The 24,666-nt window shown below is 43.2% G+C and overlaps 1 protein-coding gene across 2 annotated transcripts in view; it reads left to right on the top strand.

Moving 5' to 3' along the window:
- Positions 1–24,666, top strand: part of CLN8 (CLN8 transmembrane ER and ERGIC protein) — a 628,289-nt gene that overhangs the window by 602,623 nt on the left and 1,000 nt on the right. The window lies entirely within an intron of this gene.

Below are 24,666 nucleotides of genomic sequence, written 5' to 3' on the forward strand. Positions count from 1 at the left end.
ACATTACATACATTTGCAAACCTACTGTTAGCATTTGTACAGTAGGCATCATTTCTATGTGCTAAAAAACATTAAAGATGTTCTTCATATTGATCACTGCTGCAGTAGTCTTAGCTATATGCGTTATATCCTGCCAAGGATATAATAGCCAGCCAGCTTCCAAACCTTCAGGGCACCTTCCACACTCCCAAACCATCAGTAAGCTTGAGCTGTGCTGACTAAAATGCTAGGTTTGGGCACCAAGCCCTTCAGAGCTTTCCTGCCACAGAAGACTCAATCCTCTGAGGCTTTTGAGGAGCAGCGGTTGGCTTGTGATTTCCTCAGCTGGGCAGTTAAGTTCACTTTGGGTGAAAAAAACTTACATTTTCTTATTTTACTGGTGTTATATTACTTTCCCCTTCAAGAAAGTTATTTTAAAGCTAGGAGTGATGTGTTTAAGGGATTGTCTCAAGACTGTAAAGTGCTTTTAAATGATGTACTCATTTCTGTCAGTTTAAAAGTAGTGTTAACTAACTGATAAAATATTTCCTGTGGAAAAATTGTTTCTTTTTTTTTTGTGGGGCTGCTATAGTGTTTGAAAGTGTTTTTTACTGAAGATTTTCTATCAAAAAGTAACTTTTGTGGACTGGTAGTTTTACTGGCATTTGTTGTTTTTTCCCCCAGAATAGAGACACCATCTTCGGCTTGACCATGGAACAGATTGTCGGCCCCAGCCTTTACTGCCACAACAGGCTAACAATTTGCCTCAGTCACAGGTGAATGACTCTGCTGTGGCCATTTGTTGTACCTCAGACCAGTCATCTTTTACCCCAGATCCTTCTGGTGTAGCACTTACAGCCACCATGGACCAGGGTTAGCCATGTCCTCTGTGGCTATTGGGGTCTCCTCAGTGGGCAAGGGAAAGCCACTTTTGTTGGTCCTGGGAGAGGGGATTAGGGAAGGTTTCCCTGTTGTGTCAGAATGCTGTGCAAATACCTGGGGAATCAATGTCTGTCATTAGTAATACTATTGGCCCCATTTTTCCTGTTAAAAAGAAACAGGACACAAAGCATGCATCTGCTCCACCTCATATTTATTTGGATAGGAGTAATTTACTGGAACTGGCACACAATTTGATTCAGGCTATTGATCCTTCTTGTAGTTTCCAGTAAAAGAAAGAGGGATGCCTCATTTCCTGAAAAGATTGAAGAGTCTGAATCTGAACAGAAAGTTGCAGCGATTCAGGGTTTTGTCCTCAGATTTCTGATTCAGAATCAGTGGGGAGCTCACTTTTGCATTCTCCTTGTGAGGAGTTCTCTTTCTCTGAGATTATTGTTAGAATGTCACAGTGTTTTCTGTGGTAGAACACTAAGGTTTCTCAGTTCCTGAGAAAATACTACGAGGGTGTACAGAAGGATTTTCCAGAATCTACACCCATTCCTTCTGTCCTGTCTACTTCAGGGGATGTATGTCTTACTGCCAGTCTTTAAAACCTAACCATACATGTGCTGGACTATCATTACTGTCTACCTGAAAAGTAGTTTTACACTTTACACTCCTCTTCTTCATGACATCCATGCTGTAATATGAGAAACAAAAAGAGAATTACCAGTTTCTGTGTGGAAGGTGGCCGAGTCTTCCATTGAGAAAACATGGAAAGTCCCTTGTCAATTCTCCCGAAAAGGAGGTCAAACAATACTGTCTGATTCAGCAATGCAATTGGAGCTTGCAGAGATCAGCTGTTCTGTGACTGCATCATTCCCTGAAGGATAAAACAAGAAGGCAAACATTTGCACTGCGACTGGACGTGCTAACTGAATAAAATAAAAAAGGTGTAGTTGTCGCACGAAACCATTCGGTCCGTCAACTGTGGCTTGCCATTGAAAAATTATATTGTCCTTTTTGTTGGTTTCTTGCTGTTACTTGCATTTGCACACATGCATACCACAGTATTTAGCTACTTACTGTGACCAACTACTTAATTCTGATATTGTACCAAGTACAATAAATACACAGAGACCAACTGCTTCAGTTAGCAATTTTACTGTTTAGACTTGTACCTTTAGTTCTACAATATGCAAAATAATGCTTTCAGCTCTCTATGGCAAATTCCCAAAGCTTAATGTTAAGTTGTCTATCTCGCCTTCATTCTTGCTGGTTGGGGTTCGGAGCTGATCCTCGGCTCCGACTTGGCCATCTACTAAAGCTCGAGAGCTGTTTACTGGCTCAAGGCCTCCCCTTATCCCACAATGCTTGGAGCTAGATACCCAGATCCCGTTTGCCGCTTCAGCTATGAGGTTGTGCTTTTACTGGCTCAGGTCGTATTAATCCTTTTTTTTGTATTACTAGCTAATATTTACCTTGTATTTTTCTTAGATATAGATTGTCTTTCCCTTGTAGTGTAGTTAGACTGTGTATCCCCTAGTTTGTCCCACTAAGGAAACTCGTTTTCTGTTAGAGAGTTTCTACCCCCCCCCTTTTTTTCTCTCTATTAGTGGCTAACCCCACCCTTGTTGTATTTATAGGAGTAGTGTTTAGCCTTGTAATATTTGTATATTTTTATTAAGGATAGTTGTTATTAAGTGTGTGTGATAGTTTCAGGCTTCAAGAAGTGTAACTCGTGCTGTCAGAAGATGTCTCTGACAGACGGTCACACTTCTTGTGTTTATTGCTTGGGTTCCCTACACCTGCAGGACTCCTGCTCGGTCTGTCATGCCTTCAGCCCGAGAGTCCTACAGGAGTGTAAGAACAAGCTTATTTTGAGAGGCTTACTTAAGCCAGAGGGATCCCCGGAGAAGCCTCAGTCGGGGAAATCCTTAAAGCCCGCCAAGCCGTCGGCTCCCAGTTTGGAGCCGTTGCCGGGTGGAGCATCTGCCTCCTCTTCGGCTCCGACTGGAGCCGACATCCCTAGACCTCATTCGGCTCCGACTTTAGTGTCGGAACCGTCATTGGGCCGAAAACGTTCTAGGACCCCTTCCCTAGAATCGTTTGTTCGGCTCCGAGGTCACCATTGCTTCAGTCAGAACGAAGCCATAGGTCCCACTCCTCTCGGTCTTCCAGGTTATCCGATCATGACTTGGAGAGGGTGGTCAGTAGACTCCTTAAATCGCAGGCCCTGGCCAAAATGTTAACCAGCCCTTCTCAACAGACTGTGGCTGTCCTGGTGTCTTCAGCAGTTCCTCCTTCGACTCCCTTTTTGTGTTCGGAGCCGGAGCTGGTTGGGGCTCGAATCTTGGAAACATCGGAGCCGATACCACATCTTTTGGCTCCTTCGTCGGCTCCGATCTCTTCATTGGTTCCTTCCTTGGAGGGATCTCAGCGCCGGGACTCCCTCGTCGGCTCCGGGGGGGGGGGGTGAGTGGCATCAGACCCTTGTCTGAACCCGTTCTTCCTCTCGAGGCTTCGGCGCAGGTGAGCTCAGCCCCGACATTGGCCTCAGAGCCGTCCCTCTCGGTGTTGGGAGGGGTTCACGTCTCTTTGGAGCGGGGACCCTCTGCTCTCCTGATAGGGGTGCCTTCGAGGTCATGAGGAGCGTGCTGACTCCTGAGTCGGCTCCTCGATCGACCCCTTAGGCTCCTCCCCCCCTCCTGACCCCAAGCGTGGAGAACTGATGCTCCAGGTCACCCCATTAGGCATATCTTCCTCTTCCGAGGCCTCCCCTGAACATTCAGAGGAGCCCCCTCGGAAGAGAAAATGTAAGAGGGAACATGTCGACTCCTCCGAGTCAGTCACGTCTGACACCGACTTGGAGGATTCGGAAGGGTCCCCAAGATCCCCCTCTGAATACGTCTCTTTTTCAAACATCCTAGAGATCCTTAAGCAGAGGGGGAACTGGACTGCCCTTAACCCTTCCGAGGACGAATCGGTATACCTGGACACATTTGGTTCTCGCCCTTGCACCTCCTGGGTGTCTCCACCCTTCGACCCGCTCATGGAAGTAGTGGCTCAAAGGGAGTGGTCAGCCCAGACACAGTGGAACCAACTCCCCGCAGGCCAACTAAGTTCATTACAGCCCCACCCAACAAACAATTTTTGACAAAAGGTGTCCCTGTTGATGCCATGGTGGTAGCAGCAGCCACTAAGAAGGAGTTGGCTGACCCTTCGGTGCCTGTCCATCCACCTAATAAAGAGTTTAGGACAATGGACAGGTACGGGAAGCGGATGTTTTCCTCAGCAACCTTTTCCATGCGGTCGCTTCTGTGCCATTTCACCCGCCTTCAGAGGGATCTTCTCAAGGAACTGGGTGATACCCTTCAGGATCCATCAGCTGTGGGGGTTCAGGATAAGATTAACTCCCAGCTGGCGACCCTTAACTCTGTCGTCAACTCCTCCATGTGGCTTATTTCTTATGCAGCCGATGGGGCGAGTAGGGCCGCAGGTACAGGCATGGCTTTGAGAAGACATGCCTGGATGCGGTTATGTAACTTTGCTGACCCCTTTAAGGCGTCCTTCACCAATACCCCCTTCGATGGTTCGGCTCTGTTTGGACCACAGGTGAAGGATACCCTTACCAGGTGTGAGCAGGAAGGCAAGGCTCTCTCTGCCGTGGGAGTCCGTTTTTCTACTCCCTCTAGACCATACCCTAAGGGTCAGAAGAGTGGTAAAATGTGGTTTCGGAAACCGCAGGGAGTCGTGCCTGACACACGTGGTGAGTTTCCGTCCAGGGGAAGGGGAGGGAACAATAATAGATGCCACCCGAGGGGCAGAGGGGGTCTGCAAAATCAGGGTAGCAGAGAATCTTTCTCTGACAAACCCTTTCAGCACCCCTGAAGGGCTGCCCGACTGTCCACCTTCGGAGGCAGTCTGGGGAAAATTGTCACTGTACCCAGAAGCCTGGCAACTCCTCACACAAGACAAATGGGTACGGTCCATCATATCCGAGGGTTACAAAATCCCCTTTGTCCACACCCCTGTACAAACAACCAAGTCCCTTCCAGATGTTCCACCCGGTCTAAGGGAACAAGCAGTGCCAGAAATTTCAAAACTGCTAGAAAAAAGGGCCATCCAGCCAGTCCCAGCAGACCAGCAAGGATCCGGAATTTACTCCAAGTTCTTTTTGGTAACAAAAAAGACAGGGGACTGGAGACCCATTTTGGACCTCAGCAGGTTAAACAAATCTGTTCAAAGAACAAAGTTCCAGATGGTCACGCTTCAGTCCATTCTACCCTTTTTGGGTCAGGACAATTGGATGTGCTCCATAGACCTTCAGGATGCGTACTACCATATCAAAATGGACAGGCGCTCCAGAAGATTTCTCCGCTTCCGGCTGGGAGCCAGTCACTATCAATTCAGAGCCCTGCCCTTTGGTCTCACCACAGCCCCCAGGGTGTTCACCAAATGCATGGCAGTGGTTACGGCTCACCTGAGACAGCGAGGATTCCAGGTGTTTCCATATCTAGACGACTGGCTCCTTACTGCTTCCAACAGGCATCAGCTACTGCGAGCCAGGGATTATACCATCCAAACTTGCTCCGAGCTAGGTATCTCAATAAATTTCGAAAAGTCTGCATTGTCGCCTTGTCAGTCTATAACCTTTATAGGCGCAAGATTAAACACAAAAGAGCTGTCTGCAAAACTTCCTCTAGACAGAGAGTCAGACATTCACCAACATGTGCAGGTCTTACTACAGTGCAAGAGGATTCAGGCCAGATTTGTACTAAAAACTTTGGGTCTTATGGCAGCAGCAGTCATACTAGTTCCCCTGTCTCGTTTTCACATGCGGATTCTTCAGATGATGCTCTTTACCCAATGGTCTTTTCAACAACTTCTGATGTCTCACAACATAATAATCACTCAATCATGCAAAGACCACCTGGCTTGGTGGATGGTCTCCCCTCTAGTACTCCAGGGCAGACCATTTGTTCTTCCTCCTCCTGTTGCCATGGTGACCACAGATGCCTCCCTGATCGAGTTGGGGGTGGGGGGCATTTTCAGGGCAGGACTGTCCAGGGCACTTGGCAACCTCTAGAGTATCACCTGCACATAAACTTCTTGGAGATGAGAGCGGTGCTTTTAGCGTTGCAAGCTCTTCAGGACTCTCTACCCACCGGGACTATTGCAATTCAAACAGACAATGTGTCTGTAGTGTGGTACATCAACAAGCAGGGCGGAACCAAGTCCTATCCCTTATGTCGAGAAGCACTCAGACTCTGGCAGTGGGCGATCTCTTCTCAACGGTTTCTGATAGCAACGCACATCCCCAGGAAGTACAACGTCATAGCGGACAGGCTAAGCAGAGCTATTCTCATGCCTCACGAGTGGTCTCTCAATCAGTCAGTAGCGGACAATATTTTCTGCAGATGGGGTCAACCTTGCTGCAACCTTTTCGCAACTCCTCTCAACAGCAAGTGCGATGATTTCTTCACTCTCTTCCCCCTCCCTGGCCACTCCACCAGAGATGCTCTAGTTCACGATTGGCCCCGGGGTCTTCTCTATGCATTTCCACCTTTTCCCCTAATTCCCAAACTAATTCAGAAGGTGACCGCATTGGGATCCAGGATAATCCTCATTGCCCCTTACTGGCCTCGACAAATTTGGTTCCCTTTCCTGATCGTCATCTACTGGAGCAGCCTTGGAATCTGGACCCAGTGCCAGACCTCTTGGTCCATCAATCGGGCGGGCTGCACCAATCCCTTCAGTCTCTCAACCTCACAACTTGGTTGCTCCACTTCCAACCTTAGCCAGGCTTCCATATATCTCTCAGCCGGTGCGTGAAATCATCCTTTCTTTGCACAAATCCACCACCAGGAAGACTTATGCTAGTAAGTGGAAACGTTTCTCTTTCTGGGCAGAGGCTAGGAATATAGACCTCTTTACATCCCCTGTCCTTCACGTTCTAGATTTTTTAGCAGAACTTTTTTAAGCTGGTTCCTCATCTGCCACCATTAGGGTCCAATTAGCTGCTATCGCAAATTTCCACGCTGGCCTGTCAGAAACCAGCATCATGTCCCACAAACTTTGCAAGGCCTTTCTTAAAGGGACTATTTTACTTAGGCCCCCGGTCAGAGATCCCCCGCCTCCGTGGGGATTTAAACTTGATATTAGCATCCTTGATTCTCCCTCCTTTTGAACCTGCGGCTTCCTGTTCCTTAAAATTACTCTCCTGGAAGACTCTCTTTTTAGTAGCCAACACCTCAGCTAGGAGAGTTTCGGAACTTCAAGCCCTCTGTATTCGTCCTCCTTACCTTGTGTTTCACAAGGATAGAGTTTCACTCAGGACTAATCCTTCTTTTCTGCCCAAGATACCTTCTGAAACAAACCTGATTCAGGCTATTGATCTACCTGTCTTTTTTCCTAACTATTCGAACAAAGCTGAACAAAAGTTACACCAATTGGACGTTCATAGGCAATTACGTTTTTATTTGGATAGGACTAAGCAAACAAGAAAATCAGACCAACTCTTTCTGTCCTATGCTGAGGGCAAACAGGGCCTGCCAGTTTCTAAAGTAACTTTGTCCAGGTGGTTGTTCTCTGTTATTACCTTGATTTATCACCTGAGACATAAAGAACTCCCTACTAAACCTAAAGGTCATTCCACCAGAGCTTTAGCTACTTCGGTAGCTTTTCAAGCTAGACTACCAATGGAATTTATTTGTGCTGCAGCCACATGGGCCACTCCTCATACCTTCATTTCACATTATAAGTTGGATATGGCCTCTAGGAGTAGAGCTGATTTTGGTTCCACTGTGCTGAAGAGTCTGTTCCGATGAGCCACCCAGGACTAAGGTGCTAGGGATGCTGTCCCAACCAGCAAGAATGAAGGCGAGATAGACAACTTAACATTAAGAAGTTATGTACCTACCATAACGTTCCATGTTAGTTGTCTTCTTCTCGCCTTCTTTCTTGCGTCCCACCCTCCATCCCCCTAGGCTGGACAGACTGAAAAGAGTCCCTTTTTGAGGCCTTCTTCCTCTGCCTGAGTCTTTTCTTGGTTACTTCCTCCTCTGTTTTAGTACTGTAGGTAAACCTTGTAGTTTGGACAGGTGTCCTTAAAATTTTTTCTGTGGTGTTAGCTCTGCCAAACGAGATCTGGGTATCTAGCGCCAAGCATTGTGGGATAAGGGGAGGACTCGAGCCAGTAAATAGCTCTCGAGCTTTAGTAGATGGCCGAGTCAGAGCCGAGGATCAGCTCCGAACCCCAATCAGCAAGAAAGAAGGCGAGAAGAAGACAACTAACATGGAACATTATGGTAGGTACATAACTTCTTATTTTTACACACTCATATTTATAGTGTGTGATGTGTTTTTTTTCCCCCAAAGTCTAATGTATACGTCTTATGATGGTCTTTGGTCCTTGGAAGCTCGGTGGTCCTTGAAAACTCTGCGTTCCTGCATTATCTGGAAACTCGGTGCTCTTTGCATTATCTTGCTGATGTTTCAGTCCTTGATTTTACATATTTTTATCCCGGTGACATTCTGTGTGATCATTTTCCAACCACCATCTGCACACAGCGATTTTTACAAACTCTTGTTTCTCAGTAACATACTCCTTTATGCATGGATGCCAAAATATCTAAATGTAAGCTTATTTTAAATGTAGGATATTATTTTTCCAGCACATTTACTACTTCTAAATTAACCCGTTATATTTAATTTTGCTCTATATTGATAATCATGCTAGCAACAGTTTTGAAGAGACAGTAAATATACTAAATGAAACATTAAAACTACTCTTACATGCCCCAAACTGACAGGCTCCTTTTCTTACACTGTACTTTGTCTGCTGTGACCATCTGCATTGTTAACCAGCTTGTTATCTGGGTTGCCAACATATTTTGTGCAGAAGTTTGCCACCTGTTTTACTAAAGGTATTTCTCTGATCTGTTCTTCAAAACTCCAAGCACTGAATAATTCTTGGTTACAAAGTTTTACAGCTTTGTATTACAAAGTATAATGCAGCCAAGTTGCATTTCATTTATTTATTTCTATTTGTTAACCACATAGGTGGATTGGTATAGATGCCCTTTTCAGCTACAAAACAGGCTCACAAAGGAAGGTTTACATAGCAGACAAATTTACAGTGCAAACCTGGTTACATTGTGGTTTGCTTACACTGAAACTGTTTCAACAGTGTTTCTTAAACACAGCAAGCAGATAATACATTATAGTGAGGTTACAGTGTTTCAGTTATGTAAAACTGAGAAATTTTCCATTTTTTCATGCCTTCTCAAACTATGCCTTTAGAAAACTGAAATAGTTTGTTACCTATTCAATGATTTTTTTTCTAAACACATTACAAACATTTGCAAACCTACTGTTAGCATTTGTACAGTTGGCATCATTTCTATGTGCTAAAAAACATTAAAGATGTTCTTCATATTGATCACTGCTGCAGTAGTCTTAGCTATATGGGTTATATCCTGCCAAGGATATAATAGCCAGCCAGCTTCCAAACCTTCAGGGCACCTTCCACACTCCCAAACCATCAGTAAGCTTGAGCTGTGCTGACTAAAATGCTAGGTTTGGGCACCAAGCCCTTCAGAGCTTTCCTGCCACAGAAGACTCAATCCTCTGAGGCTTTTGAAGAGCAGCGGTTGGCTTGTGATTTCCTCAGCTGGGCAATTAAGTTCACTTTGGGTGAAAAAACTTACATTTTCTTATTTTTACTGGTGTTATATTACTTTCCCCTTCAAGAAAGTTATTTTAAAGCTAGGAGTGATGTGTTTTAAGGGATTGTCTCAAGACTGTAAAGTGCTTTTAAATGATGTACTCATTTCTGTCAGTTTAAAAGTAGTGTTAACTAACTGATAAAATATTTTCTGTGGAAAAATTGTTTCTTTTTTTTGTGGGGCTGCTTTAGTGTTTGAAAATTGTTTTTACTGAATATTTTCTATCAAAAAAGTAACTTTTGTGGACTGGTATGGCATTTGTTGTTTTTTCCCCCAGAATAGAGACACCATCTTCAGCTTGACCATGGAACAGATTGTAGGCCCCAGCCTTTACTCCCACAACAAGCTAGCAATTTGCCTCAGTTACAGGTGGGTGACTCTGCTGTAGCCATTTGTTGTACCTCAGACCAGTCATCTTTTAACCCAGATCCTTCTGGTGTAGCCCTTACAGCCACCGTGGACCAGAGTTAGCCACGTCCTCTGTGGCTATTGGGGTCTCCTCAGTGGGCAAGGGAAAGCTGCTTTTGTTGGTCCTGGGAGAGGGATTAGGGAAGGTTTCCCTGTTGTGTCAGAATGCTGTGCAAATCCCTGGGGAATCAATGTCTGTCATTAGTAATACTATTGGCCCCATTTTTCCTGTTAAAAAGAAACAGGACACAAAGCATGTATCTGCTCCGCCTCATATTTATTTGGATAGGAGTAATTTACTGGGACTGGCACACAATTTGATTCAGGCTATTGATCCTCCTTGTAGTTTCCAGTAAAAGAAAGAGGGATGCCTCATTTCTTGAAAAGATTGAAGATTCTGAATCTGAACAGAAAGATGCAGGGATTCAGGGTTTTGTCCTCAGATTTCTGATTCAGAATCAGTGGGGAGCTCACTTTCGCATTCTCCCTGTGAGGGGTTCTCTTTCTCTGAGATTATTGTTAGAATGTCGCAGTGTTTTCTGTGGGAGAACACTGAGGTTTCTCAGTTCCTGAGAAAATACTACAAGGGTTTACAGAAGGAATTCCCAGAATCTACACCCATTCCTTCTGTCCTGTCTACTTCAGAGGATGTATGTCTTACTGCCAGCCGTCCCTAAAAGGCGGATAGGATGTATAAAGTTTCTCAGACTTTTACATGTTTATACACTGTTCCAAAACCTGACCCACAAAGCTATAGCCTTAGTTGACTCCTCTGCTACTAAGCATGAGGTTTATTCCAGTCCTACTCTTTCTAATAAGGATGGGAAAATTGTTGATAGATATGGGAAAAAAGCAATTTTGAATTTCAGAATTTTAAACTGTTGGGCTAGTATGTTACAGTTTATTCTGACATATTGTGAAAGTGTGAGGAATGTTTTATTTACAGTTTCTTCTCACAAAATAAAATCTGCTTTAAATATCTGTTTCTTCTGTTGCACATGTTGTTTGCAGTGTGTGTATTTCTGTGTTGATACTTCTTCCAGGTATGTGGCTACTGGTACTGTTTTAAAGAGATTTGCTTGGCTGCCTTCTCAGAACCTCCCAAATGATATAAAAAGTGAGATTTTGAATTCTTTCTTGGGTAGAGATTTAGTGTTTGGTCTGATGTAGAAGTGTTCAAAAAGTGTGATGAAAGGGACAAGCTGATCCAGGGAATTTCAAAGATTTTTCAGCCCTCCTTTTCCAAATTGTCCTAGGGATTTTCTTTCTCCTCATCCAATTTTGGCAATAAATAAATAAATAAGCAGTCTCATCAAAATTCACATAAAAGGCGTTCAAGAAGTGGCAGTAGATTGTTTTGAACAAATGGGTTGTAAAAAGCATTCATCAAGGTTACAGATGGCATTGGGAGGAAATTCCTCCTTTCCAGGGGGTCATCATCTTGCAGATCAGACTTTTTGTTTCCAACTGTTCGTCATCACATTTCTATGCATCCAGGCTTCAGTGTTTCTTAAGGTTTTGTGTGTCTGGATCACATTATCAGTTCTCTGCCTTACCCTTTGGACTGTCCACTGCACCAAGGGTGTTCACAAAGTATCCAGCTCCAGTTATAGCTCATTGCAGGCTACACGGTATCCACATTTTTCCATATTTAGATTCCTTGTTTATCTTTACATAGTCTTTTTCAAAATATAAGGAATCTCTCTCTCTCTATCTTTTGTGTGAGAAATTTCTTGCATAAGCTGGGGTTCTAAGAGAACATTCAAAAGTCTTTCTTGACTTCCTCATACAGGCTTGTGTTCCTGAGATGTCAACTAGACATCTCAGTTCAAAGAACTTTTCTTCCACTTGAAAAAATAGATCTATTTATAAGGATTTCCACTTGGACTTGAATCTCTGTGAGAGACTACCTCAAGATTTTGGGTCTCATGGCATCTATGATTCTTATGATATCCCTGCCAAGGCTCCACATGAGAAAGATACAGTGGTATCTGAAATCTCTTTGGTCCCAGCATAAATACCTTTTATCTTTTCAGATACCAGTACTGGGGGTTGTCAGAAAATAAATTACTTGGTGGAGACAACAGATATCCTTAACTCAAAGTCTCCCCTTCTCTCTCTGTTGCAAAGCAGTCAGCCACCACAGATGCTTCGGACATTGCTTTTAGGAGCAGGTTCAGGAGTGATAAAAGTGCAGGGGGTATTGGGACACCAAGGAGAGGCACAAGCACATAAATATCAAGGAGATGCTTGCCCTGATCAAAGTACTCAGTTCTCTGAACCAGCTTCAGTCTCTGGGACCTCTTCAAGTGGTCACAGACAATATTACAGTGGTACTGGGGACCAGCTCATACCCCCTTTGCAAACTAGGTATGTTAGCTTGGGATATAGCTTCTCAGCACAATCTCTATCTACAGGCATCCTGCATTCCGTCCGAGCAAAATTGTTTGGCAGACGATATAAACAGGACAAGGGCAAACCCTCACGAATGAAAACTAGATCCAGGGATCTTCCAAGATTTGATGCGTCTGTGGGGGAATTCCTCAAGTAGACCTGTTTTCCTCCTGTCTGAACAATCAACTAACAAAATTCTATTCCAGGATTACATGCAAGAAGGCCTGGAAGATGGATGCCTTTTTTTTCACAAGAATGTTCCTGTATACTTATCTGCTGTTTCCACTAATATTCAGGGTACTTCTGAATATTTAGAAGGAATCATCTAGGATCATTGTAGTGACTCCTTTCTTGCCCAGGCAACTGTGGTTCTCTCTTATTTTGAAAATGACCTGGGGCAAATACCACATGCTTCCTCACAGAATGAAATTACTCACACAAGACATTTGTGCTTGATACTCTCTGACATAAATCATCTTCTGTTGAGTACCTGGATGATGTGATCGTAATTCCTTTTAGGCATTTGTTTTCTGAGGGGGTGCAGCAGGTACTAATGGCAACAAGAAAGCCTGCTACTAGAAAATCAGTTATTAGCACAGGGAAAAGATTTTCTAGTTGGTGCCAATAACACAACCAGCACACAGTCAGGGCTAGTTGTTCTCTGGTCTTACAATATTTGTGTGATGTGACTTACCATCCTATGGCCTTTCTTATTCTTCTGTCAAGGTTCATTTGTAGGTAATTTCAGCATGTCTGCCCATGGATCCTCATCTTTCAAGGCAGTCGCATATCAGAATGCTCTTGAAAGGGGTTTTCCATGAGAGGCCTCCAAGTAAACTGGCGGCCCCTCCTAGGGATCTTAGTTTTGTGTTAGAGAAGCTAATGCTCCATGAACAAGCTAATCTGGCTGACTTGAGGTAATTAACTTAGAAAATAGTTTTACTGATTGTTATGACTTGTGCAAGAAGGGTATCTGATTTTCAAGCTGTTATGTTGAGTCAACCTTACCTCAAGGACAGGGTTTCTTTGAGAACTAATCCTTCTTTTATGTCAAAAGTGTTATATGGGTTTCCTTTAAGCCAAATGATCCATCTCCCTGTTTTCTTTCTTGAACCTAAAATTGAGGGAGAAAGGATACCCCATGCCTTGGTTGTCTACAAACAGCTCTGTTATTGTCTTGACAGAACTAAATCTTTCAGATCTTCAGATAAATCATTCATTTCTTGTCAAGGTAAGAAAAAAGGACAACCTGTGTCAAAACAGACTATTTTCAAATGGTTGTGTAAGACTATTACCTTGTTATACTCACCATGACAAATCAGTTCCAGGCAGGGTCAAGGCTCACTCTACAATTTCCTTGGTGTCTTCAATGGCTCTTTGGATTGGATTCTAGAAGTACTCTAGAAGCTGCTACTTGGTCCGCTGTACATATTTTTACAAAGCACTGTAGGCTTCATTCTCTAGGTCTAGATCATGCATTACTATGACCATTCTCTAGGAGCTCCTGGACTCTTCTCTATCCATCTTCCAAATATAGCTGACTATAGTAATCTACTCATATGTAATCTACTCATATAGCTAAGGCTACTGCAGCAGTGATAAATATGAAGAAAACAGTACAGTTGTGCAAGTTGAAATTGCTGTAACAGTCTGTGTTCGAATGATCACAGCTGCAGTATCGTCTTCCTCCCAGCACCCTCCTTGTTTTTTGTTGTGTTTTTTTTATGCCAGGGTGTGGATATTTATTTTTTGTCATTCCTAGCCATGTCCCCTCAGGGTTCAGCCTCCCTCTGTCTGCTGACAAGAAAGCTCTAAAGGGCTTTGCCCCAAAACTTGTCTTTTTGTCAGCTCAGCTCAGCTCGAGCTACTTGACAGTTTGGGTATGTGGAAGGTACCCTGAAGCTTTGGAAGCTGGCTGACTTTTATATCCTTGGCAGGATATAACCAATATAACTAAGCCCTACTGCAGTAGTGATCATTCAAAATCTATTGTTATGGTAGTTTCAACTTGCATAATGGTACTGTACTTTCTACACCACCTTTACTCACTCCATATTGGCTATTAATATTCCATATTTCATTTAAAGTACATGAAACAATACAACATAACACACACGCAATGGAGTTTAGTTGACTGCAGCTATGCAATTTATTAAGCCGTTTAGAACATATATAAGATTTACTGATTGAATCAGTCAGATCTATATTTCAAAGGATAAATGTGCAGCAGGCAGGATGCCAAGGAAGATGTCTGAATTCCCTTATGCAAGATGAGTTGCACATTGGTATCTGTCCTTGCCATTCCCCTTACTACAAGTTATATTCAGTTTGTTGTATGTACAGTACCAGTATGAATTGGATGAATTTAATTCAGCTTTCTAGAATACATAACTTGACACACTTTGTATGTTTTCTATTTAATACCATGAATTGAAACAGTGTTTTTGTGGAGTTTTTTCCCCAGGCCTCCGCTGAAAAGGGCACTAGCTCAGTCGGACTTTCCTGGTCAAAAAATGTCAAAGAAATAATAAATATTTTTTTTGAGTGAAACTGCACCACCCTTTACTTCGTGTATTTTTCAAACAGTTTCACTGCCACTACTATTTTGATTAACACACATTTGTTATGCCCTCTTTCTTCATGCCCTCATCATCTGATGGACCGGTGGTGAGACACTGACCTTTGTAGTATCCCCCCAACCTACTCCCCTGTTGTCTATATAGAACTCGTACTCCCTGCCCACTGATCTCTGCTGTACCTTCAATCTGTATGAATTTCTGTCTCGTCTCCAAATCCTTCTTTATTCTAGTTATCAGCCTTATCATGTGATATGTTTTTTTTTGTAGCTTGCCCCCTTTGCCATCAGTCTCCTCATAAAAGGCATACATACCAAGTTAATCTGATAAACAACATTTAATAACCCTACTAGCCTCTGCAGCTGTGGAAGTCTTACTTCCTTTGATGTCACTGTTTCATGTAAAGCTTGCTTCAGCTTCATCAGCTTTTCACTCAGGAGATGGCACTAGCCTACTGCAGTGTTTTTGTTTTATGTGGAGGATAATCATTTCCTTGTGCCTTCTGACTCAGGACCTCCATAGTGTGACATACTCACTCTAATGCCCACAGCTTCTGTCTCTGGTGTGCCTACAAAATGGAAGTCATCCAAGTAGTACAGCAGAGAGTCGATTATCCGAACTTATTGGGACCTAGGGTAGTTTGGATAATCACACTGTTCAGATAATCAAACATGCACTGAATTGGATAAAAAACTTCTAAAATCTTGTATTTTCTGCATTCAGGGAATACATCCAATGGACAATAAAGAACATTTTCCACACATATGTGGGCTACAAGGTCAAAAAACACACACAAGTGAATATGTGTATTGTTTACTTATTCGGACATTATGATTTTTCTTACCCAAACACTTTGGAAGGCTGCCTTTGGATAATTGACGTTTCAGATAATCAACTCTGTACTTTAGATGACATTATCTGCCTCTACTACTTGCTCGGTGACACAGAGAATCACTTAGAAACTGCATTTGACTTTGAGCTTGACCTCACAATTATGAAAAGCAAAACCTGTTTTTGCAGGTATTAACTTTAACTTTATAAACGTATTCCTACTTAAAGTAAGTAGTTTGTCATCTGTTAAAATAACAGTGTAGGCATTTAACTCTTTTCTAATGTAGCCTCAGGGAATTACTGTGTTAAAGGTGGAACTAAAATTGATGAACAGCATTCTGACATAGCAATTCTTGTTCAGTACATGTGTCAAGGATTCATGAAGTGCTATTGCTATTGCATCATCTGTGCAGCGGTTAGATCTATAAGCAAGCTGTAATGTATCCAGTGTTGCAGGTAGGCTTGAAGAGATATGGTTCTTGATCAACTGCTCAAAACACTTCATTTCTGTTAATGTGAAGGCAACTGGCCAGTAATCATTTAGGCTTGTTGGCTGGAATTTTTTGGGTAAGGGAATGATTGTCATATTTTTGAAGCAAACTGGGTACAATGGCTAGTTGGTGGGATGGGTTGAATATATCTGTTAGTACAATGGACAGTTGGGTGGTACAGTCTCTTAGAACCCTTCCCATAATATTATCAGGACCAGCTGCTTTTCTTGGGTTTACCCACCTCGAGGGTCTGCAGAACATCAGATGCTCTTTGACATAGCACCTCCTCACCCTGTTCAACAGGGAGCTTATTTGGCACAGTGTTGTTGTCCATATCAAATCTGCTGAAGGTAAGTTCTGTGTTTTCATCACATGAGGAGGATGCAGGCCTGTGGTACTTTATGGCTTGAATGCCTTCCTATTCAGTTAACATATACACAGCTTCTTACTACCTTTAAAATTGTCTAGCATTCATCTGCTTGTCCAGCACTAAAATCCATTCTACACAACAATGTTCCCAGCCAGTCATTACGATTCAGTGACCAAATCTGTCCACAAACCTATCAAATCTGCTGGGCATGGTCTGTACTTACACCATGTTACTAAGGCCTGTAACTCCTTACCTGTATCCATCAATCATACCTCTCAGCTGTCAAGATTTTCACAGAAGTTCCACAATTTTGCTGTTATAATGTCTGTTCTTCATAAAGTTTGTAGTTTTCTGGCAAATCATTGAGGTTTGAAGTCATTAAAAACTGACATTTGAATTTTAGACGTCGTATCCTTCAGAAAATGCATGCTAATGCACAACCTGTTATTCTGTCAACTTTCTAAGTTTGTAAGAGCAGTATTTACAGTCTGTCTCTATTTGATGACTTTTTGTCCCACAGTTATTTTCAGCTTTTCCAGATTTCTTTCATTAAGAGGTTGCGAGGTATAGTCAGGTCAATATCTTCCTTCCAGTGCTTTAAATCCACTCTCCTAGCCAAAATGTGTCTCATTTCTTGCTTAACACCAGAATAAACTATATCCCTAAATGTGAACATGTACCTCTTCATACCTTATACTTCCTTACTCTCCCTTCTTCACTCGTTTTCTAAATTCAATCAGTTTATCTCCCTTGACTCTGTTTCTACATATGCTATAACCCAGTTTTTTCTCTCACTTCATATTGCAGTTCCTGTTTTTATTATACTAACTTCCCTTTAATTTCTGTATAAACTGGCTAAAATTTCTTGTCATATAAGTTGTATCTATTCTTAGCCTATGTTTTCATTTTGTCTAATTTGGTGTAATTATCTAAACTGTACATATTTTTTTATTGTTTTGAAGATTCTAAAATTATTGATGTGCTGTTGTCAGTCTTGCCTTTATTCTCACTGATTGGGTCGGATCCGTCTCGCCCATTCCAATAGCTCGAAGTCTTCAGCAAAGCTCGTGGGCCTCCTTCCCTAACCATAGTGCAGTTCCCCAACTTCCTCAGATTTTGTTTGCTGTGCTGCGAGAAGGTTCTTCAAGCAAGCTCGGGGCTAAGTCTGTTATAACTTTTTTGTATTTAGCTGTATTTTTTCTCATACCCTTATAGTTTACTCTTAGTAGTTATTGCTCGTTAGTTCTTTCGATGCCCTTTCTGACCATAAAGTACTGTTACTCCCTTTACCTTCAACTCCTTTCCCTTCCATCCTTTTGGGATTTAACATAATTGTATTATTTTTCTCTTATTTGTTGCCATTCATTTTAGAGAACGGTCAACCTACCTTTATTGAAGTCCATTTCAGTTAGAGGACTTTCCCTCCCTTTCCAAAGTCCACTTAAATTGGAGGACTTCCTGTACCCCCCCTTTTCCCCTCCTTACTCTTGAAGTCTGTTTAAGTTAGAAGACTTCCTTACCTTATTGTTATTGTGGTTGTTTGTTGTTTGGAATAGTAGGATTTCTTGTATTATTTTGTTTTGTCCCAGGATTTGAATCTTTAAGTTTCTGTTTGTTTAATGCTGTCCTGTAGGCTACCTTCTATCATGTTGCAAAAGGAAGGTAAGCCTTTAGGCTTTAAAAAATGTGAGAAATGCAGCAAGAAGATGCCCCTCAGTGATTCGCACACTTTGTGCATTTACTGTTTGGGGCCTTTTCATCTGCAAAAATCATATGCTGTTTGCCAAGCCTTTAATTCAATGGCATTATTAGAATGGAAAAATAAGCTGATATTGAAGGGTTTGATTAAAACCCTCCTTCTCTGAGGCTATCACGTTGGATTCCTCTTATCCTAAATCTGATATATTGGAGAAGTCAGGGAAGCGTTCATCTCCCACTCTGAAATCCTCTTTAGAGCCGAGACCCAAACAACCAAAGCTGTCTGCTCCAACAGTTCCTTTGGAGCATACAACTACCACTGAGCCAGGGACCTCTTTGGATCATCCCAAATCTTCGGATCTGAAGTCATCCAAGGAGCTGGCTCCAAAGTCCCCACTGACTTCTGAGTTCCACTGTCGGAGCCAGTCTTCATCCTTGGAGCTGATTTCAGCTGGGCTCCCATTGCCATTTCTTGCCAGATCTAGGTCTCTAACACTGTCCACAAGGTCTACCAGGAGCCTTTTGGATGACAATGTGGGAGAGTGGTGCAGATGCTCCTCAAGACTCCTGCCTTGGCCAAGCTTCTTTTGGATCCGAACCCAAAGGAGTCGGCTCAGACTCACATTATCCCAGTGGTGCCTACTCCTGTTCTGAGCCGTCCTTCAGTCTCGGAGCCGGAAGACTCTGATATATGTCTGTATTGGATCTGAGACCACCTATAGGTTCTTTGGACCTGATATCCTTCCTGAGTGTTTCCTTCCATTTATAGCAGGAAACCTCTGGGAGCCGAAACTCACTGCCCGGGTCCACTGAGCAGATTTGGACAACTTCAGATCTGACACTGTCTCTGGGGGCCTCAGGTCGGATCGGTTCAGCTCCTACCTCTTCCTCGAGCTTCTGTCGCCGGCTCCAAGAGCTCTCTCAGGCCCGACATCCTTGTTGTCAGGTCTGGGGAGTTCCTCGGAGCAGGGGCAGTTGGCTTTTGAGGTTATGAGGAGGGTAATGACTGCCCCTCAGTTTCAGACACTGTACCCATCGGAGCTTCCTCCCTCTTCAACACAGGAGTCTTTTACTCTTTACCTTTGTCCACAGGACCGCAGGGATGCAAGGCCTCAGGATGTTCCCCAAGGGGCCTCCCCCATCCAAAACTTCTCCAGAATATCCCACTGAAGAAGTCTCTCAGAAGAAGGACATGGAAGAGGAAGCATGTTGACTCACCGCAGCAGTCAGTCACCACGGATACTGACCTCGATGAAGCAGAAGGGTCCCTGCGATTGCCTCCTGAAGATGTCTCCTTTGGAGACATTGTAGAAATCCTGAAACAGGCAATTGGCAGTCCTCATCCTCTTCTACTGAGGAGTCGGTATACCTGAAGGCGTTTGGAAACTGCCCTTCAACATCCTGGGTGGTTCCGCCTTTCAACGAGCTTGTGCAATTAATTTCTCAAAAGGCATGGGAGAACCCAGACTCCATAGAGCCCACTCCTAGGAGGCCAAATAAGTACATTACAGCTCCCAAGGATCAGGCTTTCCTCACAAAAGGTGTAGCAGTAGATGCTATGGTCGTGGTGGCGACCACGAAGAGGGAACTTTTCAAAACTAGTTCCGCTATCCATCCTCCTAATAAGGATTCTAGGACTATGGATAGGTATGGGAAGCACATCTTTTCTTCAGCGGCTTTTACACTGAGATCGCTGAATTGTCTTACTCACTTCAAAAGACTACAGAGAGACCTGTTGAAAGAATTATTAGACTTTCTCCAAGGAACTGTAGCTGATGCGGTGGCGAATAAGATTAATGAACAACTGGCTACCTTCAATTCAGTTGTTAACTCGTCCATGAGGCTAATTTTTTATGCAGTAGATGGAGCATGTAGGGCAGCAGGATCAGACATCTCTGTAAGGAGGCAGACTTGGATGCGCCATTGCGATTTTGCGGAAGCCTTTAAGTCTTCCTTTATTAGTGCTCCCTTCAATGGCTTATCTCTTTTCAGGCCCAAAGTCAAAGAAATACTAAATCAGTGTGAGCAGGAAGGTAAGACCCTGTCTGCCATTGAAGTACGTTTTCCAGACCCACTAGACCATATCCAAAAGGTCAGAGGGGTAGTGGGAAAATATGGTTTAGGAAGTCTCAGTGGTCTTACCAGGACTTACAGGGTGATAGTTCCCCTAGAGGCAGAGGGGGGGGACAATAACAGAAGACGCTGCCCTTGCGGCAGAGAGGGTCTGCAGATTCAGGGTTCTAGGGAATCTTTCTCTAGTAGACCCATTCAGTACTCCTGAAGGTATGCCCAACTGTTCACCACTGGAGGCAGTCGGGCGTCAGTGGTCTTTGCACCTCGAAACCTAGCAAATCATCACCGATAACAAGTGGGTGCAAGATGTAATATCCAAGGGTTATATAATTACATTTTCCATTCCCACTCCTGCAAACAATCAGTTCCACACATTCCACCCAGTCAACAGGAACAAGCAACATTAGAAATTCAAAAGTTGCTAAGAAAAAGAGTCATCCAAGAAGTCCCTGCAGACCAGAGTGGATCCGGAACTCACTCAAGATTATTTTTAGTTCCAAAGAAAACGGGACTGGAGATCTATATTGGATCTCAGCAAACTGAACAAATCGGTGAAGAAGACCGAGTTCTAGATGGTAACACTGCAGTCTTATAATTCTATTCCTGGGAAAAGACAACTGGATGTGCTCTACAGACCTTCAGGATGTGTACTACCGTATCAAGATGGAAAGACAATCCAGGAGGTACCTGCGCTTCTGGCTAGGAGCCAGTCATTTCCAGTTTCGAGCTCTGCCCTTTGGACTCACTACAGTCCCCAGAGTGTTCACTAAATGCATCGCAGTAGTGGTGGCACAGCTCAGATGCCAGGGATTCCAGGTGTTTCCATATTTGGATGATTGGCTCATAACCACCCCGACCAAGCTTCTACTGCTACAAGCCAGAGACTGTGTACTTCAGCTTTGCTGCAAACTAGGAATTACCATAAATTACAAGTCCTCCTTAGAGCCATCTCAAAATTTAACCTATATAGGCGCAGAGATAAATACAGTCAACCTTGTACTGAGAGTTCCTCAAGGCAAAGTATGCGACATTCATCTACATGTCAGGCAGCTAATCAAGAAAAAGCAAGCCACAGCAAAACAGATACTGCAGACCTTGGGAAAGATGGCAACATGTATTGTACCCATCCCTCTAGCACATCTACACATGAGGATTCTGCAAAGGTTGATTTCCACGCAATTGTCGATTCTAGCTCTTCCAATGTCTCACAAGATTCTTATAACCACATCTTGTAAGAAGGATCTCGAGCAGTGGATTCACTCTCCATCAGTGTCTCAGGGCTGTCCTTTGCTTTCCCTCAACCCCAAGCCATGGTGACCACGGATGGTTCCCAGATAGGGTGGGGGGAGCATTACCTGAGAAAGACTGTCCAAGGAACCTGGCAAGAACACGAGGCTCACTTGCATATAAATATCTTAGAGATAAGAGCAGTGCTATTAGTTTTGCAGGTATTTCAGGACTCTCTCCCTCTAGGAACCATAGCAATTCAGTCAGACAATATGTCGGTGGTCTGGTACATAAACAAGCTATGGGGAACCAGATCTTATCCCCTTTGTCGGGAAGCTCTAAGGGTTTGGCAATGGGAAACACTCTCCATTTGATTTCCAATTGCAATGTATATCCCAGGGAAATCCAGTGTGATTGGGGACAAGCTGAGCAGGGCCATATTATGGCCGCACTATGGCCCTCAGTCAAGTAGTAGCGGAAGAAATTTTCTGGAAATGGGGCAAGCCTTGCTGCTATCTTTTTGCATCATTCACCAATGCCAAATGCAGCAACTACTTTGCCCTAATCCCTCCAGAGGTGGAGTCACCAAGGGATGCACTTGTTCACAATTGGTCTTCGGGATTCCTATATGCTTTCCCTTCAATTCCTCTGATTCTCAAACTACTACAGAAAGCAAGTCTGTTGGAGACCATGGTAATCCTCATTGCATCCTATTGGACTCATGAAATCAGGTTTCCCTTTCTACGGCCTCATCTCCAGGATGAACCATGGATTCTGGACCCAGTTCCAGATTTACTGACGCATCCATCAGGAGTGGCACATCCCAACCTTCACAACCTCAAGTTGACAGCTTGGCTGCTCCAGTTCCCCTGATTACCAGCTTCCCCCTTTTGTCATCTCCAGTAAAGCATACTCTACTGTCTTCCCATAAAACTTCCACATGTAAGTTATACAAGAGTAAATGGAATAGATTTGTTATCTGAGCTACTGATAACCAGGTAGGTCCCTTTTCTGCACCCATTCACTCTATATTGGAATTCCTAGCAAAACTATTTCATAAAGGTGCAGCTGCATCTACTATAAAAGTCCAATTAGCTGCATTTTCAAATTATCATGTAGGAGAAAATGGTTTCTCTCTTGTATCACACAGACTCTGCAGAGCCTTTTTAAAAGGAACAGCAGTCATTAGACCTCCATTTAAGAATCCAACTCCACCCTGGCATCTTAATTTCATTTTAACAAATATCATTTGTTCCCCATTTGAATCTTCAACAACATGCGATTTAAAGTTCTTATCTTGGAAAACACTTTTTCTTGGTAGCTATCACCTTGGCTAGAAGAGTTTCAGAACTACAAGCTCTTTTGTCCAAACACCCATATTTAATTTTTCATAAGGATAGAGTGTCGTTATGTACCAATCCTTCCTTTCTCCCCATGGTCTTGTCAGAAAGAGACCTAAACCAAACTGTTGAGTTAGTTCTTTCCTAACTGCCAAAACAGAGGCAAATACTCTCTACATCTTTTGGGTGTTCATAGACGATTGCATTTCTACTTGCACAGGACTTCACAATTTAGGAAATCGGATCAACTTTTTGTATCTTACTGTGAGACCAGAAAAGGGTTACCTGTCTCAAAAGTTACATTGTCTAGATGGTTCGCTCTTTGCATGTCTTATATCTGCTCCTCAAAAAGCAAACCTCTTCCATCTCCTGTCAAAGCACACTCCACTAGATCAATTGCGACTTCAGCAGCTTTTCAAGCAAAACTTTCATGGGAAAGTGTCTGTACTGCAGCAACATGGGCTGAGCCGCATACCTTTATTACTCATTACAAAGTGGATTTGGTCTCCAGGAGTAGGGTTTCCTTTGGTTCCTTGATTCTGAGGAATATTCTCCCATGAGTCACCCAGGAATTGCATTGCTTGAGACATGGTCCCATCAGTGAGAATAAAGGTGAGATTGACAACAAATAAAGAAGTTATGTTCTTACCATAACATTCCATGTGTGTTGTCCATCTCAACCGTTATTCTCACAATCCACCCTCTGAGCCCCTTTCTGGAACTCCTGGAAAACTGAGTGGACATTGGTTTCGGGATCTCCATAGCTTCAGAGATACAGACATTGTACTAGAAAGAGTCCATACTTGGTATACAGATTATTTACTTTCTGGGTGGGCAAACAAGATCTGAGGAAGTTGGGGAACTGTATTATGAGTAGGGAAGGAGGCCCACAAACTTTGCTGAAGACTTTGAGCTATTGGAAAGACCGAGACAGATCCGACTCGTCGGATCTGACCCCATCAGTGAGAATAAAGGTCAAGATGGACAACACACGTGGAACATTATGGTAAGAACATAACTTCTTTTTCTTAAAATGTTTTTGTAATACTTTGGAGGTTTTCTCCTTGTGCCTCTGCTGAAAACAGGCACCTAACCAGTTGAACTTTCCCAGTAAATCAGTCAGTAAATAATAAAGGATTTTGTTTACAACATAATGGGTGTTGGATTTATGGGAGCTTGGAATATATGAGTATATTTTTTTACTTTGGGGTGGCAGTTGCTTTTTAGTTAGTTGTAAATGTTACTGGTCTTATTGGCCTCTGGTCTTCTTCCAGTGTGCATTATATTTTCTGATTTTATCCCACTGATTTGACTTTCATTGTTGTTAGCTTAGCTTATAGCAAATCAGGCTTAACTTGCAGGTCAGAATTAAGTAAATAATTACTCTGTGTTGTATATGCGTTTGATGTTCATACTATATAGTATATTGATAAAGTTAAATGGCCGCGGTGGTGCAGCGGTTAGCATTGTCGCTTCACAGCAAGAGGTTCTCCCATTCGATTCTCAGCTGGAGCGCCTTCTGTGTGGAGTCTGCATGTCCTCCCCATGGTCGAGTGATGTTTAAAGACATGCAGGTAGGTGGGTGTGTGAAGGGGTGTGCTTACTTGAAGGTTAGGCGTCGGGCTGGCAACTCGGCACCGTAAAAATCCCCTGCCAATCATGACTGGAGTT

Source organism: Protopterus annectens, chromosome 1.part1 (genome assembly GCF_019279795.1).
Source record: "Protopterus annectens isolate FY-2018-M chromosome 1.part1, PAN1.0, whole genome shotgun sequence".
NCBI lineage: Eukaryota > Metazoa > Chordata > Ceratodontiformes > Protopteridae > Protopterus > Protopterus annectens.